Source organism: Narcine bancroftii, chromosome 2, assembly GCF_036971445.1.
Source record: "Narcine bancroftii isolate sNarBan1 chromosome 2, sNarBan1.hap1, whole genome shotgun sequence".
In the NCBI taxonomy this organism is placed as follows: domain Eukaryota; kingdom Metazoa; phylum Chordata; class Chondrichthyes; order Torpediniformes; family Narcinidae; genus Narcine; species Narcine bancroftii.
The window spans coordinates 113,375,580-113,393,800 of NC_091470.1; positions in this window are offsets into that span (position 1 = coordinate 113,375,580).

Here is an 18,221-nt window from a genome sequence, read left to right on the forward strand (position 1 = left end):
ACATTTTTTTTTCAGCTATGCCCCCCCCCCCCCCACCCAACCTTCCCCCAGGACAATGCTCAGAGTTTATGGGCTCCCTTTCCTGTGAAGCAGTCAAGTCTTGGTTTGTTCCCTCCTCTTCTTTGGCTTGGCTTCACGGACGAAGATTTATGGAGGGGTAAAGTCCACATCAGCTGCAGGCTCGTTTGTGGTTGACAAGTCCAATGCGGGACAGGCAGACACGGTTGCAGTGGTTGCAAGGGAGGTGGGCTCCTACTGACTACATAAATAACATAAACAATATTTATGTTACTTGAGGTGAAAAGAGAACAAGGATTTTACTTAAATGGGCTGTGGCCCCCTGGGGGGGGTGAGGGCGGAGGTCATCAGGCCCCTCCCCTCCATTGAGAATGGCTGGCTTTGGGTTCACAGACCTGCTGCATACTTTTCCAACCTGGAATCCTGAAGCATGGAGGCAGGCCCTTCAGTCCACTGAGCTCATGCACACACACTCATCCCAAACTCCTCTCCCCACATTCCCATCAACTACTGTAGATTCATCCTCTCACTGGTGGGCATTTTACAGCAGGTAATTAATGTTGGTGTCGGTGCTGTGCAATTGCTCAGCAAAAGGAGGTGTAGGGTGCTCCTTCCATCCGATAGCCTACAGGTCACCCTTGGGCGAGTTGTAGAACCTGCTTAGCCTCCCAATCAGGGTCACGTGAAACCATGGATTGCAGATTCTACAAATTGGAACTTTTGGTTGTAAAACTAAAAATGCTGGGTGGATGAATTTGCCGGATGAATCTGCTGATCAGTGGCCAGGGTTACCCGTCCAGTTCGGACACTGCAGCTGAAGGAGGCAACGGGAAACCACTTCAGTATTTTTCCCTTATATAATCATGAACTCGACAACGACTACGGTCTCAGCTCAAAGATGGAGTCTTCGCCAAGGGAAAACTACAATTCAGAGGGTCAGAGATCATTATGGTTGGAGAGACATGATCGTTCACGCCGAACAGCAAGGCACCTGAATGATGAGGAATTAACCTACATCTTTGATATTGAGTACAGGAGCTGGAATGTTATGGTAAAGTTGTAGGAGACATTGGTGAGGCCAAATTTGGAGTATTGTGTGCAGTTTTGGTCATCTAACGACAGGAAAGATATCAATAAGATAGAAAGAGTGCAGGGAAAGATCAAACAGATAGGACTTTATTCCCTGGAGCGTAGAAGAATGAGGGGAGATGAGGGTCTAGACAGAGTAAATGTAGGTCGGCTTTTTCCACTGAGGGTAAGTGAGATACAAATCAGAGGGCATGGGTTAAGGGTGAAAGGGGAAAAGTTTAGGGGGTAATTCTTCACACAGAGTGGTGGGAGTGCGAAACGATTGCCAATTGAAGTGGTGAATACGAGCTCAATTTTAACACTTAAGAAGAATTTCGACAGGGACATGGATGGGAGAGGTATGGAGGGCTATGGACTGGGTAGCCCTCATGAGCAGGTCAGTGGGTCTAGGCAAACAAAAATGGTTAGGCACAGACTAGAGGGGCTGAAGGGGTCACATACTTTGTCCAATGGACATAAGCACCAAAATTCTTACTTGCTGCAACCAAACAGGTACTTTTTAAAAACAAAACTACAAAAACAATTACAATTGTATATTTATTTGAATTAAAAAGAGATAGTAAATACAAAAATAGATAATAAATATTCACAGTTATCCTCATTTAAAAAACGGTGACTTTGTAATAACATAGACAGTCGTCTTGTGGTGTCGGAGCAATGCCTGATTGCTGTAACAAGGGGAGATTCATGAGCCTGTTGACAGTTGAAAACTGTTCTTGAACCTAGAGCCTGATGTTCAGGCTCTGTATCTTCTGCTCAAAGAAGGAGAGGTTGTGATCCAGGTGATGGGGGTTCATGACGATGTTGACTGCCTTCCTGAGGCAACTCCTCACCTAGATGTATTCAGTGGATGGGAGGTCGGAACCTGGGAAGGACCTGGCAACAAACATAGCCTACTTACTGAAACATTCTGCTTTCCTGGGCACTCAAATTTCCAAAATAGGCTGTGATGGAGTCTGTCAGTGTACTGTCACCAGTGTGCCTGTAGAAGTTTGAGAGTGAGCTGCAGGAGAATCTGGAGGAAACCCACACAGAGCATACAAACTCTACCTCCATGGAGGTCAGGATTGAACTTTGATCATTGGAGCCATCAGGCAATGCAGCACTTGCACCACTGTGGTATCTTGTACCCAAAGTTAAAGCTATTTTCCCTTCTGCATGTAGTATAAGTTGGGCTATTCAACAGTTGCATTTAGGACGCCTGACTTCAATTCTGGCTTCCTGACAATTACTATAACAATGGGAGAATATTTCACCATTTCTTCTTCAGGGTCGATAATGTGCCAAACACCCACGAGGACAATTATCTGAGCTGCATCTGATCTCAAACCTCTGAAAATAATTATTTATCTGGGCCCACACAGCACGCCTTTTAAAAATGCTACTGGTGTGCGGGGTGGGAGACATCAGTGCTGAGGATTTTCTGCTTTCGTTGCCAAAGGAAAAATGCCTGCATCCAGTCCAGATGATCAGCTGGTCCTGAATCCAGGCTGAGTGGTGCACCCTCTGGTGTTCCACCCACGCATTTCCAACTTCCAAGGTTCCTTTCACAGCAGGAATCCAAAAATCTGGACTGCTCCAGGACTGGAACGGTCTGGATTTTTGGATTTTCTGGATTCATGGGAAATGCTTTTAAATTCAAATTTAAGGAGGAATAAAGAAGAGATGAAAAGATAAAATTTGATTGTTTATTCATGAGCAAATGCAGCAAGCTTCATTTATTAAAATGAGCAGATTTCAAGAAAAATTAAAATGCCGCTGTGCATCTGTGGTGCTTACGCTCCCACACAAAAGCCCACTAACGTTTGAGAGTCTTTGAAAAATCCAGTTTCTCGGGTGGTTTGGATTTCTGGCATCTGAATTTTTGGACTTCTAATGTACTGCCATGTAATAATAGCCAAATGTACGTCCGACAGATGACAATCACTCTTCAGGAGGCAGGTATGAATATGTCAATATATACTGTCCTCAGAAGTTTTTATGAACAGAAATATAGAGGCTACACCTCAAGATGCAAACCATAGGAAAGATGTTATGCTTTGAATCTTGGGCAGTTCTTTATGTCTCCACACTTTGCTCTTGTCACCTGTCAACAAGATCCTTTTCCAGAATTCTGCAGGCTCTTTTAAATACTTCTTGGCAAACTGTAATCTGGCCATCCTTTCTGTGGCTTGGCATTTGCAGTGTAGCCTCTGTATTTCTGTTCATGAAGTTTTCTAAGGACGGCAGTCATCGACATATCCAAACCTGCCTGTCTCATGAAGAGTCTTTCTGACCTGTTGGACAAATGTTTGGGGATTTTTCTTCATGATGATGAGAATTCTTCTGTCATCAGCAATGGAGGTCTTCCTTGAAATGCCAGTTCCTTTGTGATTACTGAGCTCAACTCTGGCAAAATAGCAATTACAGGCTACTCCTGCTGGAGCTAGAAGAGAGGCACAAGGGAAAGAGGAACATCAACGTCGAGATAGCCAAGGTCTTAACATCAAAGACCAACAAGCAAATCTCCGACAAGAGACGGCTGATTGTAAGATCTCCAGAGGCCACATCCCAGAGTGGAACTGAGGTGATGGCACCAACAGCCGATGACGGGGCCGAGACCAGGGAACCCGAACCCCCAAATAAGATCAAGACCATGATCCCCCTGCCTCAGGGAGGTAACCCGAGGATCAACAACATAGAGGAGGACATGGACCAAGCGATGAGTCTGCTCAGGAGGAAGAAGGTGAAAGGAGACTACATCAAGGGGATCGGACTGATCGAGAGCATCACCCTTCACATTGTCGGAGAGTTTGGGAAGACGAGAGAAGAGAAGCGCGATAAGACCAGGCGCAGGAAAAAGGAGTCGGGACGTGTCAAGCCGAACTCTGAGAGTCACCAGAAATACGCCAGAAGGAAGGCCGAATACAAGGTCCTGTACGAGAAAGACAGAAGGAGACTGGCTCGCCAGATGATGGGGACACCAGCGGTGGGAGAATGCCCCCTGAAATGGGAGGAAGTACAGGAGGAATTCTGCAGGAGGATGGGCATGGCCAACGAGATGGTGAATCTGAGCAGAATGAAGAGTTACGGAGGAAGAAGGCAGTACGAACCTCTCCTCGAGAACATCGAGAAGGAAGAGGTGGAACTGGCAATCAAAGGGATTAAAGAGCACAGTGCTCCAGGACCGGACGGGATGTGTAAAAAAGATCTCCAGCACATCACGTGTGAGAATGAGAGCACTCTACCTAAGCTCTTTTCCCTTTGGATCAAAGCAGGAACCATCCCCAAGTGCCTCAAGACCAGCAGAACGGTCTTGATCCCTAAAACTGAGGATCGAGAACAGTTGAAGAACATCGACAACTGGAGGCCAATAACAATCGGGCCGATGTTGCTGAGACTGTTCACCAAGATTATGGCGAAACGGCTCAGTGACTGTGTAGACATCGATCCCAGGCAGAAGGGATTTCTGGCTGACACTCCAGGATGCAATGAGAACATCACGATCCTTCAGAACATCATGAGAGGATCGAAACGAGTTCGGAGGGACCTGGCGGTAGTGTTTGTCGACTCTGTGGGACACAAACTTATCATAAAGGCCCTCGACAGGATGGGGTTGCCCAGACCGTTTAAAGATCTCATAGCAGATCTCTACTCGGAAACGAGCACGGTCATACAGGTGGGCGACGTAAAAACAGATCCTATTCGGATCGAGAGAGGAGTAAAACAGGGAGACCCTCTTTCGCCCATCCTGTTTAACATCGTCATGGACTCACTAATTTGCACCTTGGAGAGAGAAGGCAAAGGAGTACACATGAGCTCCGGCGAAGAGACCATTGGCTGCACAGCATTGGCATTCGCGGATGACATTGCCATCCTCAGTGACTCCTTTGAGGGGATGGAGAAGAACATCGCAATACTGCAAAGGTTCTGCAAAGGCACCGGACTGGAAGTCAATGTTAAGAAGACCAAGGGCTTCCACATGACTGTAAGGGCAAGACCTTCCTTTACAACTGCCGTGAAGAGTGGGCGTTCCTGCACCAGTGAAACAATTAAACATACATGAGTACTCACAGACACCTGTGAAGCCAAATGTCCCAAACGTTATGATGCCCTGAAATGAGGGGACTATGTATAAAAGGTGCTATAATTTCTACATTGTCAAACCAAAGTTTATACAAATAATCTTGAATGTGCACTTTAATTACACATGAATTGTTTGATTATAAATGTAAAACTGTGAAGTACAGGGACAAATGAAAGAAAAAAAGTGACTTTGTCCCAAACATTATGGAGGGCATTGTATGTACTGGAGAAACTCAGTGGATCAGGCAGCATCCATGGAGGGAAATGTGCAGGAGATGTTCTGGATCTGAACCCTGCTTTAGATTTTGAAGTTCATCCAGTAGTTAACTTCAAGTCAAGTCAAAGTTTATTGTCATTTGATTTTACAAAACAGCATTCTCTGGTTCTTGGTGCAAAAACATGCAGACACACAACCAGACATAACACACATACAGACAAATAATACATATGCAGGACAAGTATTATAGCAATAAAATTAATTAATTAATTGTTGCTTTGTACCAATGAGAGTCTTGGATGGTTAGTGTGAGCAGCTCCTTTGGTCGTTCAGCATTTTCTCACTGCCCGTGGGAAGAAGCTGTTCCTCAGCCTGGTGGTGCTGGCTCTGATACTCCTGTATCTCTTCCCCCGATGGGAGCAGCTGAAAGATGCTATGTGCACGGTGGAAAGGGTCCTCATTGTGCACCCTCTTCAGACAGTAGATCACGTTGATGGGGGGAGAGGACGACTTCTCTCTGCCACTTTTATGGTCTTGTAGATTGACCTCTGATCTATTTCTCTGCATCGACCGTACCACACTGTGACGCTGCTGGCCAGGACACTCAGATTGGGTGGTCGCTTTATGGAGCACCAGGGCACAAGCTGCAGGAGTGATCCTGAGCTCTGTTGTCCACATCCCCACCCCCCCCCCCACCATTCCGTTACCACTCTCACCTTTCTCCCTGTAGCCTCCTGCATTGTTATAATCAGGTCCAATTCAGCCTGAAGAACATCATCTCCCACATGGGGGAATTGCAGCCTTCTGGATGCAACATAGAATTCTCCAAATTCAGCGAACTTGCTCTTCCTTTCTGTCAGCGTCAGAAACTGACCAATCAGGATGAGAACTCAGTTATTATTCTTTTTTTCCCTCTTAATATAGTCCATTCTGCAGTCTTCCCACATGCTTTGAGGCTGATGAACAGTAGCCAGTAACCATGAAAGACATCCCAAATATTGATACATTATTTTCACAAGAACACAAGATAAAGGAACAGAAGTAGGCCATTCGGCCCATCGAGTCTGCTCGGCAAATCCACCATTAGCTAAACTGTTCTCACATCTAGTTCCAAGTTCCGGCCTTTTCCCCATATCCCTTGACACCCTGACTAATTAGATACCTATCAATCTCCTCCTTAAACTCCCCCAATGATTGGGCCTCCACAGCTGGATGTGCCAATAAATTCCACAAATCCATGACCCTCTGACTAAAGAAATTTCTCCTCACCTCTGTTTTAAATGGGTACCTTCTAATTCTAAGACTTGTCCAGGATTCACCCATCAAGGGAAACATCTTTTCTACTCGGTCCAAATCTTTCAATATTCAGAATGTTTCCATGAAATTCCCTCTCATTCTTCTATACTCCAATGAATACAGTCCAAGAGCTGATAAACATTTGTTGTAAGTTAGCCTTTGCATTCCAGGAATCATCCTGGTAAATCTTCTCTGTACTCTCTCCACCATCATTATATCCCTTCTAAAGGGCCCAAAACTGCACACAGTACTCAAAATGATTATTTATGTGATCATTATGTACTGTGTATTGTGTGTTTTAGTGCATGCGACATTGCCTGGAGAGATGGTGTTTCATCAGGTGGCATATGTAAATCAAATGATAAGGGTGGGATAGTTAGCGCCGTGGTTAGCACAATGCTGTTACAGCACTAGCGATCAAATCCAGTGCTGTCTGCAAGGAATTGGTACATTCCTGTGCCTGCATCTGAGATACATCCAGTAAATTAACCACTGCTCTGGTGTTTTGAGACTGATGAATCATAGAACAAGAAAAAGGCCATTCAGTCCACATGTCACTGCTGACCATCACATATCTATCTATACTAAACCTATCTACAATCACCTTCAATACCACAACCATTCATATTCTTGTCCAGATACGTCTTCGATGTTCTAATATTACCTATATTCAACTTCTAGAATGCAACCCATTCTGGATGAAAACATTTTCTCTCAGATCCCCGTTAAACCGAGGACAACCGGTTTTAAGTATCTTCTGACTATCAGAATCAGAATTTAGAATTTATGATCATGAACATGTCACAGAATTTGTTGTTTTGCAGAAGCGTCACAGTGCAAACATTTATATAAACCACCTTTCAAAATAAATAAAATTGTGTTAGAAAAAGACAAAGTCTGTGGTTCACAGATTATTCAGAAATCTGATGGAAGAGGAGAAGAAGCACCCCTTGTGCCACTAAGTGTTCGTCTTCAGGCTCCTGAACCTCCTTCCTGATAGTAGCAGAGTGAAGAGGGTATGGCCTGGGTGTTGGGGATCTTTGAGGAGAGAGGCTGCTTTCTTAAGACACCGCCTTCTGCAAATGTCCTCAATGGAGTTAAGTCAGGTGTATGTGATGTCACTGGCCGAGTTCACAGCTCTCTGGAGTTTTTTTTCCTGTCCTGAGTGTTGGCACCTCCATACCTGACAGTGATGCAACCAAACAGAATGCTCTCCACGGTCCACCGGTAGAAGTTTTCAAGAGTCTGTGGTGACGTGCCAAATCTCCTCAATCCTCACATGAAGGGAGGGGCCTAACTGAAACTGTTTTTGACTTGTCTTTCCAAATAGTCATCAGAGACAAGGTGTGTCAAATGGCTTCTTATCAGTAGCAAAACCTTTTGGTTCTCAGACAAAATTTGTAAACAGTTTACTCTATTAGGGCTTCCCTGTCTGGGAAGATGGGTCTGGCTGGATTTAATTATTTATTGGATAGAATGCACCATCCTTGAGAAATAATCCACGCTAAGAGAGGAAAAAATGGCAGTTTTAGGGTGCTGTGACTTCACCCTCATATGTGATTGCATAACCCCCATGTAAATGAGGTGCTTAGAACACAAGCCTGTTTTAAGGCAGGGAATCTCTTCAAGAAAGCAATGTCACAGCTAAGGCTATCATAATAAATCATTTTTGTGCTCCATCCAAATCGAGTCCAAGTTCTTTACTTCTTATATTACTTTGAAGAAAGATCTCTGGATTTTTTGGTATGTTGCTTTTTGTGATTTTATTTGTGATTTTATTTAATACATATAACATAACATTTACAGCACGGAAACAGGCCATTAGGCCCTTCTAGTCCGCACCGAACCAAACACCCCTTTCTAGTCCCACCTCCCTGCACAATGCCCATAACCTTCCATCTTCTTCTCATCCATATACCTGTCCAACCTTTTCTTAAATAATACAATTGACTCCGCCGCCACTATTTCTCCCGGAAGATCATTCCACACAGCTACCACTCTCTGAGTAAAGAAGTTCCCCCTCATGTTACCTCTAAACCTCTGCCCTTAATTCTTAACTCATGTCCTCTTGTTTTAAACTTTCCTCCTCTTAACGGAAATAGTCTATCCACATCCATTCTGTCTATCCCTTTCATAATCTCAAATACTTCTATCAAATCCCCTCTCAACCTTCTACGCTCCAAAGAATAAAGACCCAATCTGTCCAATCTCTCCCCATACTCCAGATGCTTAAACCCAGGCAACATTCTGGTAAACCTTCTCTGCACTCTCTCCACTCTGTTTATATCCTTCCTATAATTAGGCGATAATTACCTGATTTAGATCTTCCACTTTCTCACATGCCCAAATTGCATGTACTGTTGTTCCCGTTTCCTTCTTACTGATACTGTTGGGTCCCATTTATTTAACTTTTGGGGTGTGGTGTATAACCTGTGTAACCAATAACATTGTATCATGCGTAACCTCATGTTTATTGTATTTCTCATAGTTCTGGAGCATAGCTTTTTCCATGTTTCATTCTTTATCTTTATGTTTAGATCTTGTTCCCATTTTTGTTTGGGTTTACAGCTTGTTTCCTCGTTCTCTTTCTCTTGCAGTTTGATGTACACGTTTGTTATAAATCTCTTAATTATCATTGTGTCTGTAATCACATATTCAAAATTGCTTCCTTCTGGTAACCTCAGCCTGCTTCCCAATTTGTCCTTCAAGTAGGTTTTCAGTTGGTGGTATGCAAACATTGTACCCTGAGTTATTCCATATTTGTACTTTATTTGTTCAAAAGATCATTTATTTCCCGAAAAACAATTTTCTATTCTTTTGATCCCTTTTCTCTCCCATTCTCTAAAGGAAAGGTTATCTATTGTGAAAGGAATTAGTTGATTTTGTGTCAATATTAATTTTGGTAGTTGATAATTTGTTTTATTCCTTTCTACGTGAATCTTCTTCCAAATGTTGAGCAGATGGTGCAGTACTGGTGAATTCCTATATTGCACCAGCTTTTCATCCCACTTATATAGTATATGAGAATACAGCCATGGTCCATAGAAATGAATAAATGTATTCCATTGGAAAAAATAACATATAATTTAAGAAATAACATCACAGTATTCGAACAAATTTGGGAACCATACATGGAACACAACAGAGAAGTCCTACCGCGGACCTCCGCCACCTAGAATGACAGAGGGAGAGGAAGACAAAATGAACTGACCCAGTATGTAAAGGTAGATGACACAAATTTCTTGTTTATTTTCATTGTGTGATGACATTGTTTAATGGGTTTAATGTATCATATATGTTGAACGTTGAGTGGGTGGGGAGGGGGAGGGAGGGAAGGGAGGGGGGAAAGGGGAGAAAATGAAGTGTTCGTGTGTATTTTGGTCAGTATGGTTCATGGTGTGAAAAATAAAAAAAATTTTAAAAAAAGCAATGTCACAGAGAAATGCTTTCGTTTCTCACTGTTTCACTTTCAGAGGAGAATTAAAGTCTGTCCTATTGCTCTGAGTCTTGTAAGGACAACAGAATCTTTCTCTGGCAAAGAACATCAGCGAATCAAATTGTGTTATTAAGGCAGTCGATTTTGTGGCTACCATGTCTGATCCTCCATTTTTATTCAATTGAATTTAAAATTTCAAGTGAATCATGATGGAGTTTGAACTTGTATCTCCAGTTCATTAGTACTGAAGTATCTGGATTATAAAGTCTAGTAACATGACTACAATGCGTCACATCCCCTACAACACACCATATGAGTTGATCCTTTGTGGGGGGGGTTCCTCATTAAATATGAGACATTCACAGATTCTTGGCTTGACCTGAAAACCGTGAGACCTTGTCCATGTGTCGTGCAGATCAGGTTAGGCTGCTTCGTACTTATGTGGTCTCCAAGATTCCGTGGAGGATATACTATTTAAATTGTGGAGTGCTTTACTGAATTAGGAGGTCACAGCGTGTCAGATAAATCAACACAGTAAAATATCCCCTCTGACCATCATGGATTTATAAATTCTGGAGACTTTCTTGCAGACTATAATGTGAAATGATACCCCAACTCTATTCAAATTGAAACTTTGAAAGTCTTACTTTCATTCCAGACTGTCTAGAGCTTTACTCAATCTCTGCACACTTGAATGTTCATTCCCTTATGCCCTTTTGCAAACTATTCTGTTTTCCTTGCACTGATTTCAAACTGATTGAGAGGATGTTGGGATTGGATTTTGAGTGATTATGTAAATTGATCATGCTCCCAATGGAATCAGAAGGTTGAGAGTTTGACATGATTGTTGTTCAAGATTCTTAGGGGATTAAATAGAGAATGACAAGTAATTTCACCTTATCCAGAACAGCAGAACCAAAGAGCACACCTGGCACTTGGTTCAATTCTGATTCAGGTCTGAGGAATGAGAGAGCAATTAGAGCAGACCAGTTCACTGCCCAGCCAGATCTGCTATAACGGTCTTGTGGGGATACAAACTTGGGAAAACGATCATATTTAAGTGCATTGTTTCTCATGCTTCAGTATTTGCATAAAAATAATGCCTATTTAAATGAGATACCCAGTGACTTCTCCAGTTTTCCATTAAACCCCTCCCCAGAGTCTTTCTCTTTCCCTATTCCAGTCTCCTTTCTTTTTTTTAAGACATACAGCTCAGTGACAGGCCCTTCCGGCCATGAGCCCATGCTGCCCAATTACACCTAATTCACCTACAACCCCCCACCCCCCCCCCCCCAACCATTTGAAACTGTGGGAAGAAACCGGAGCCTCCAGAGGAAACCCACATAGACATGGGGAGAATGTACAAACTCCTTACAGACAGCTCAGGATTCAAAGCCTGGTCCCAATTGCTGGCACTACAATAGCATTGTACCAAACGCTATGTTAACCATGCAGCCCAATGTTAACCGTGCTGCCTGTTCCTCCAGAGCCCCATCCTCTTTTTTTTTAAATTTTTTATTTTTCACACCATAAATCACATTAGCCATGATACACACTTTTTCTTTTTCACACATATACAGTGACTTTTTCTCCCCCCCCTCCCTCCTCACAAGCCACCCCCCCACCACCCCCCCCATCCATTTTAGGTATACAATCTAGGTTACATTAAACCAGTCAGACAATGTTGTCATTCAACAAAAATACACCAGAAATTCTACTGAGTCCATTCTTTTCTTTCCTTCTCCTTCCATCAACTTAGGTAATGATTGTCCCCGGTAGGTTTTCGCTATTGTATTTAATGTAAGGCTCCCATATTTGTTCGAATATTTCAATATTATTTCTTAAACTATATGTAATTTTTTCTAATGGAATACATTTATTCATTTCTATATACCACTGTTGTATTTTCAGATTATCTTCCAATTTCCAGGTTGACATAATACATTTTTTTGCTACGGCTAGAGCTATCTTAACAAATCTTTTTTGTGCATCCTCCAAATCAATTCCAAATTCTTTGTTTTTTATGTTACTTAGGAGAAAGATCTCTGGATTCTTTGGTATATTGTTTTCTGTTATTTTATTTAATATCTGATTGAGATCTTCCCAAAATTTTTCTACTTTCTCACATGTCCAGATTGCATGAATTGTTGTTCCCATTTCTTTTTTTACATCGAAAACATCTATCAGATACTGTTGGGTCCCATTTATTTAACTTTTGAGGTGTAATGTATAGTCTGTGTAACCAGTTATATTGTATCATACGTAGCCTCGTATTTATTGTATTTCTCATCATTCCAGAACATAATTTTTCGAATGTTTGCTTTTTTATCTTTATATTTAAATCTTGTTCCCATTTTTGTTTAGTTTTACCATTTGTTTCCTCATTCTCCTTTTCTTGCAGTTTAATATACATATTTGTTATAAATCTTTTTGATTAACATTGTATCTGTAATCACATATTCAAGGTTACTTCCCTCTGGCAAACTCAAACTGCTTCCTAATTTATCCTTCAAGTAGGATCTCAATTGGTAATATGCCAGCACTGTATCTCCAGTTATATTGTACTTATCTCTCATTTGTTCAAAGGATAAGAATCAACTTCCTGAAAAACAATTTTCTATTCTTTTAATCCCTTTTTTTTCCCAGTCTCTAAAGGAAAGGTTATCTATTGTAAAAGGGAGTAACTTATTTTGCGTCAATATTAGTTTTGGTAATTGATAATTTGTTTTATTTCTTTCTACATGAATCTTCTTCCAAATATTGAGGAGATGATGTAATACTGGAGAAGTTCTATGTTGTACCAATTTTTCATCCCATTTATGTAATATGTGTTCAGGTATCTTTTCCCCTATTTTATCTAATTCTAATCTCGTCCAGTCTGGTTTTTCCCTTGTTTGATAAAAATCTGATAGGTATCTTAATTGTGCAGCTCTATAATAATTTTTAAAGTTTGGCAATTGTAAGCCTCCTTGTTTATACCATTCTGTTAATTTATCTAGTGCTATCCCCAGTTTCCCCCCTCTCCATAAAAATTTCCTTATTATTTTCTTTAACTCTTTGAAGAATTTTTCTGTCAGTTGTATTGGCAATGCCTGAAATAAGTATAATATCCTTGGAAAAATGTTCATTTTAATACAGTTTATCCTTCCTATTAGTGTTAGTGGTAAATCTTTCCAATGCTCTAAATCGTCCTGTAATTTTTTCATTAGTGGATAATAATTGAGTTTATATAATTGGCCGAGATTTTTGTTTATTTGTACATCTAAGTATCTTATTGCCTGCATTTGCCATCTAAATGGAGATTCCTTCTTAAATTTTGAGAAATCCGCATTATTCATAGGCATTGCTTCACTTTTATTTACGTTTATCTTGTAACCCGACACTTCTCCATATTCCTTCAATTTCTTATATAATTCTTTTATTGATAGTTCTGGTTCTGTTAAGTACACTATAACATCATCCGCAAATAGACTGATTTTATATTCCTTGTCTTTTATTTTTATTCCTTTTATTTTATTATCTATTCTTATCAATTCTGCTAGTGGTTCTATAGCTAACGCAAACAATAAAGGTGATAGTGGGCATCCCTGCCGCGTTGACCTGCTTAAGTTAAATTGCTTTGATACATGTCCATTTACTGTCACTTTCGCTAATGGTCCCTTATATAATGCTTTAATCCAATTAATATACTTCTCCAGTAAACTGAATTTTTGCAATACTTTGAACAAATAATTCCATTCTACTCTGTCGAAGGCCTTCTCTGCATCTAAAGCAACTGCTACTGCAGGTGCTTTATTTCCTTCTACTGCATGAATTAAGTTAATAAATTTACAAATATTGTCTGTTGTGTGTCTTTTTTTGATAAATCCAGTTTGGTCTAAATTTACCATTTTCGGTACCTGCTCTGCTAATCTGTTTGCTAATAGTTTAGCTATTATCTTATAATCTGTGTTTAGTAAAGATATTGGTCTATATGACGCTGGTGAGAGTGGATCTTTCCCTTGTTTTAGTATTACTGTAATTATTGCTGTTTTACATGAGTCTGGTAAGCTTTGTGTTTCATCAATCTGGTTGATTACATCCAGGAGGGGCGGAATTAATAAGTCTTTAAATGTTTTGTAGAAATCTATTGGAAATCCGAGCCTCATCCTCTCTAGGCTACCCCTACCCCTATCACTCATCAGCATTTTTCTCTTCTACCCTCCCTCCTATAACCTCTTACCTGTTGTCTGTGCTCCTAACCTTCCTCCCTCCTCTCCTCTCCTCTTTGCCACCTTTTTACTCAGGCACATTCCTGTTTTATGCTCATACCTGGACTCAGGCCCAAAATGTTGGTTATATACCTTTACTTCCTATGGACGTGGCGTCACGTGCTGAACTTCAGTGTTAGATTTCAGATTTATTGTCAGAGTACATACATAACATCTCATACAATCCTTAGATTCCTTTTTTTCCTGCGGGTCAGACAGAATTACCACTTATCGGTAGTTCAAAAAATAAACTGTACGCAGCATATATTGAACTGAAACCTAAACTCAAACAACTTTGGTTTGAAGCCTCACTGATATTTATCTGAGTTCCAGGAAAACTACCAATGAGTTGCACGAGAGCTTGAGATTAACTGGCCAAGGACCAAGGAGAGAGGGAGGAAAGTCAAGCAGGGCTCTATTCTTGACCAGAGTCCTCCTGTGCGAGTGGGTTGAGCAGGGATGGAGACAAACTCTACCATGTTGAGTGACATAGTGCACAGACACATGTGAGCAGAGCTGATAAGAGGGAGTGCTGCTGGTGTCTTATGGGATGCATTCTGCCTGAATCAGGACCAAAGATATATGACCCAATCTTCTTAGTTTTCTGCAGAAAGTATTCCAAAAACATAATTTAAGTAAAAAGTAGATCTCATCTCACAGTTTTTGGCTCCGAAAATCTGGTTTATTTACCACAAATGAAGTCTCCGGTACCTGCTGAGTTTCTGTAGCATTTTTGTGCATTTACCATAATCGTACCTGCAGACTCCCAGAACTTGAAGCTGGCCTCTTGTTTTGGCACAGAAAACACATCTACGAGCATCATGAAAAGATGCTGGCTGCTAATAGTAGGCAGTAATGTTGAAAAAAATAATGCAAGCATTGAACCAGGCAAGTCACCATCAGCAGAAAGTCTGGTTTACATTTCGGTGAGAGCCTTCCCTTACAATTTCCCGCCGAGCAACATTTCCCCATTCTAAGGTGATCAGCATAGTTTTATAGCAGAGAAACTAGCCCTTCAGCCCAATGCTGACCAAGTTCGTGATCCAAGCTAGTCCCATTTTTAAAAAAAAAGCATTGGATGTACAGAATGGTAGCAGGCCCTTCTGGCCCATGAACCCGTGCCGCCCAATATGCAGCAAGGCTAGAAAAACTGGACTTGTATCCATTGGAGTTTAGAAGGATGAGGGGGGACATGATTGAGGTATACAAAATCATCAGGGGGGATAGACAAGGTGAAGTCGGATTACTTGTTCCCAATGATGGGGGAGACGAGGACTAGAGGGCATAGTTTAAGAATACAGGGTAGGCCCTTTAGGACGGAGATGAGAAAGCATTTTTTTTACCCAGAGAAGTGTGAATCTGTGGAATGCTCTGCCACAGAGGGTGGTAGAGGCGGATTCGCTGACTATGTTCAAAAGAGAGTTAGATAAGACTCTTGTGGGTAACGGAGTTAAGGGTTATGGGGATAAGGCTGGAAAGGGGTACTGATGGTAATGATCAGCCATGATCTAAAATGGCGGTGCTGGCCCAACGGGCCAAATGGCCTACTCCAGCTCCTATTGTCTATTGTCTATTGATTAACCTACAATTCCCGTTTTGGAGAAGGGAGGAAACCTATGTAGACACAGGAGGAAAGTATAAAATCCTTATGGACAGCACCGGATTTGAACTTGGGTCACTGACGCTGTAACAGATCTGCATTAACCTTAAATGATTTGATCCATATTCCTCTAAATCTTTTCTATCCATGTACACGTCTAAATGGCTTTAAAACATTGCAACTATTGTCACCTATACTGCTCCCTCTGGCAGCTTGTACCCGACACCCAAGTTTTAAAAAAACCCTGCCTCTTAGCTTCCTTTAAAATCTTTCCCCTCTCACCTTTAATCTAAGCCTCTAGCCTTGGACTCCCAATGACAATTTACCAAATTTACAAGAACAAGATCAAAAAGAAGATTCCTTTATTGTCATGTAAGAAAAACAAACGCAAAATTTGTTTTTGTCTACCAGAAGGCAGACAGATTTGCCATTGGTAGAAAATGTCTGAAGCAACCTCTTACAATCAGAGAGAGAAGCAAGAGAGACCCACCTTCTGTAGATTTGCCTCCAGTGCTCCCGCAGCCACAGAGAGTCCAGTACAAGGCATCAGCAACCCGAGCTCCAGATCCCAACCTCCAACATGATCAGGAAACCTTCCGTGTCCTCCGCACCCTCTCACATCCTGGTTCCGATACCCTTCAGCCAGACACTGGCAGCCACAGCCTGCGTGGGTTCCTCACCTCAAGTTGCCTATGTGTTCTTAAGCCTCAGATCCCCTCAGTTCTGCCACCGTGGTCACCGCCCCATGGGTCATCTCTGCTGCTTCTCCTTCTTAAAAAGGGATACTTCTCCCTGCTTCCTGGTGCCCTGTGCCAGTCTTCTGCTCCCCTGGAGTCTACATCCCCTCATGGCTGCTGCCAATCATAGACACGACCATTTTGGCTGTGGACCCTGCGGTCACAGATTTTTAAAATAAAACTACCGTCAGCTCAATTTAGGGGCCTTTTAAAGTACAGAGCTGATGGCAGTCAGCGAGTGGTTGGAACCTGTGGGAGTGCTGTGCCTCTGCTCCTTGCAAATCTGCACCAGAGGCGGGGCTGCCATTTTCAATACATGCCCCTCGTGATATTATAAACCCCAAAAAGGTCCACCCTCATATTCCCAAGAAGTTGCAGCCAACAATCTCCTTCGAATTCAAGCTCACCTGTCCCAGTTACCCATTAAAAAAAAATGCACCCCTTTCCAGCTCAATCATATCACCAAATCTATCACTACAAGCTTTTGGAAAGATGGAGCAAAAAGAATGCCAGGGCTGTAATTTTCCCGGGTTCTGTCCAGATTTTGCTGGGGTAAAACACAAAAGTCTGCAGACACAGTGACTGAAGTAAAACCACAATGCTGGAGAAAGTCAACAGGTCAGACAGTGGATTTTGCTGGTGTCAGATTTTGATGTCCAGTGGCAATTTTGACTGGATAAACTTTATTTACAACCTGGTTGGTTTTGCAACAAGCAAAGAGCCCATGCACTAAAATAGTTTCTCCAATTCAGTGCACTGACCATAGTGTTACCATTCACAGGAGAGATGCCTGTTACCTGAAAGATAGTTCAGTATCACTTTGGTTTCATCCCCCATTCTGTTGGCTTGTCGGAACTTCTTTAAAATCGTGTCAGCTTTTAGAGTGCATACTTTGGTTAGTCATCCAAGACAAAGTGGTTTGAGGTTCCTCAAAAAATGTGGCACTGGTAGATTGATTGATGGCAGAATCAGAATTTCTGTCATGAACATGTTACGAAATCCATTGTTTTGAGGAAGCATCACATGCAAACCATTATATAACCATTTTACAAAATAAATAAAAATAGTGCAAGAAAAATCCAAGTAAGGCAGTGTCTATGTGGTTCATTGATCATTCAGAAATCTGACGGCAGTGGAGAAGAAGCTGACCCCCCCTTGTGCCGCTGAGTGCTCGTCTTCAGGCTCCTGTACCTTTTCCCTGATGGTAGCAGTAAAGAGGGTATTGCTATTATTGACACCGGAAGCTTGTTGTTTTGTACGTCAACTATTCAGATTAAGGCAGAAACAAACCAGACTGCATGAATGACCCTGCAGTCAAATGTTCTTCCATTAACCTTGCCAGCAATTAAAGAGTGTCCTTGCCCTCCATCTCACCAGCACTTGTGGAATGTTTTTGCTGCAGAAATATAGCTGCATAACAAACCACACCACACAGAGAGCTGTTATGCATTCAAAATTCTTACAGCAGGAGGAAGAGACCATTCAGCCCAACAGGCCCCTGCTGGAGTTCACA